We start from the raw sequence: 2,549 nt of genomic DNA on the forward strand, positions 1-2,549 counted from the left end.
CTTATTTTTATTTATATATTTTAAATACATTATTCAGAAAATATATTTTAAATGTGGTCATATTATATATTAGTCATAGTCTGTCTCTTATTATTTCTCTTTGGGTTTGCTGAAATAGTTTTTTTGAAGCGTCTCAGTGGAAGCAGCTCTTGTCAGACGAGAACTTCAGTTCAAATATAAATTAACAATATTATTAAATGTGTTTCATTTTTACTTTGAAAACCTGATGTCATTAATAAATCGTAATTAAAAAAATAAATAAAATAAACTTATTTCCGGTGTGAGACACTCGGGGTCGCTGTTTTTTCCACTACCCTCCACCACACACCTTTCAAATGAAGGTAAATATTTAACAATAGCTTTAAAAGCTTATTAACTATATTAAAAGCAATATAAAACATGCACGAATTAAATGTTTAGATATAGTCTACTGCAGGCTTCAGAAAATAAAGCAGACATACAGCAATGCTGCTTCATCTGTTTGAGTTTCAGATAAGTGTGAGAGCTGCTAGACACTGGTCCTCAGTTAAACCTCCACTCGAGACAAAGGTGACAGACCCTGTTTTTCGTTGACCAAACAAACATATTTATGGTTTGGTTAGAGCTTCAGTTGAGTTTAACCACACTGTGTAGCCTAGTTACACTGTGTAGATATTTGCTGAATACAAAACTAACAAATATATATTTACCCAAAAACAACTATTAATGAGTGCAACAGCAGCATAAGAGAGGACCAGACCTCACTCTGTTCTTCACACTGATGAAAATACAAGGACACAACCTAAAGAAATTACAACAGTGATATAACAAAAATAATTTGAAATAATTTGTGTATGCATAACTTAAAAATATGTGCCCATCTGGAGTAAGAATTGTGATAACTATTATCCCAAATACTCAATAATGTACACCATATAAAAATATGTTCTTGAGTTAAACACAACACTTTAATAACATGTTATGTAATCACACAGCTGTTGTTTGCTTGCAGATTATGTTCCACATTAATGAACTGAAAGAGAAACAATGGAAACAATATTAACATTCAGCTGCTTTTGATTTAAATTAATCCAGACAATAAAGCTACAATAGTTTGTTTGGTTGACAGTTTGTATCCTCAATAATTAAAACTTACAGTTATGACATTCAGCTATAAATACATGAATATATTTCTTTACATTTACCTCATTGTGCCTACAATTGGTTTGGATCTTGAAGCTGATATGTAACTTTTGTCTGCAGATCATCATTATGAATGTGTTTTTCCAACCGCTCTGTTTTTCCAGCAACAGAAACTATTGAAACAAAAATTTATTTAATAATGGTTACCTTATTTTTTTTAAATGGTATATATATGAAGACACACTCAAAAGGCCACATTAAAAACTTCACCTGCATTATATTGATGTTTTTACACTAATGTGTATATCATTTGATAATTTTAGGACAATAAGAAAAAATAACTCACCAATCAGAACAATGATCAGAAGTCCATTCATCAGAGCAGATATGATTATGATAATCTGATATTGTGTTTGATTCTGATCAATGCAGTCGATTGCTGTATGATTGTGAGTTAGTTGAGTTGAGTCTGTAAAGAAAGTGTGATATGAAATTAATATATATATATATATATATATATATATATATATATATATATATATATATATATATATATATATATATTTCCTAGGTATTGAAAGTAGGTTTCCTAGGTATTTTTAAGTATTGAAGTAGTAAATAACACATAATGAACAAATAAACATAGTGATAATCAATATGTATTGAGTATTTAATGAGTAAATGAACTCACCGTTGAAGTATATTCTGGTGCTGTTGCTGAGTTTTGGAGGTGTTTCTGTGTTCATACAGTAATAAACTCCTAATTCATCTGCAGTCACATTATTAATAACCAGACCATGTTTAAACTGCACTGAATATTTCTTTCTGAATGATTTATTAGGGTAAAAAGGTGAAAAGGTTGAGAATGATCGTAGAATGATTGTTGGAGGATCTGCTGCTTTCAGTAAAATCCAATAAACCTCAGTTTCATCAAGATCACACTTTATGATCACATTTGATCCCAGATCAGTTAATAGATCTGACACTGCGTACTGACAACAGATTAATACATCTGTAAAAAAAAAAAAAAAAAAAAAAAAAAAAATATATATATATATATATATATATATATATATATATATATATATATATATATATATAATTAATAAATTATATATTATATGTATTATATATTTCTAAAGGCCACACACATATATATATATATATATATATATATATATATATATATATATATATATATATATATATATCTGTGAAGCATGAAACAATTTATGACTGTTTCTGAAATGCATGTAAATCTATTAATATAATGTAATGAACTCACAGAACTGAAGCAGAATGATCTTCATGTTGTTCTCATCATTAAAACACTCCAGAATTAAATCTTCCTTCTACACAGCAGTTATTGAATTACTGCAGCTCTGAACAAAGACAGAGGAAGAAGAAGAAGAAGAAGAAAAAAAAAA

At 28.3% G+C, this 2,549-nt stretch overlaps 1 long non-coding RNA gene across 1 annotated transcript; it reads right to left on the reverse strand.

Moving 5' to 3' along the window:
- Positions 1–864: 864 nt before the first annotated feature.
- LOC113039972 (uncharacterized) lies at positions 865–1,972 on the reverse strand. Its single transcript, XR_003275109.1, has 4 exons — positions 1,814–1,972; positions 1,469–1,591; positions 1,185–1,295; positions 865–1,012 (listed from the first exon to the last, which is right to left on the reverse strand). It is a non-coding gene; the product is annotated as an uncharacterized LOC113039972 (long non-coding RNA).
- Between the last annotated feature and the right edge of the window lie 577 nt (positions 1,973–2,549).

This window comes from Carassius auratus, chromosome 22, assembly GCF_003368295.1.
Source record: "Carassius auratus strain Wakin chromosome 22, ASM336829v1, whole genome shotgun sequence".
In the NCBI taxonomy this organism is placed as follows: Eukaryota; Metazoa; Chordata; class Actinopteri; order Cypriniformes; family Cyprinidae; genus Carassius; species Carassius auratus.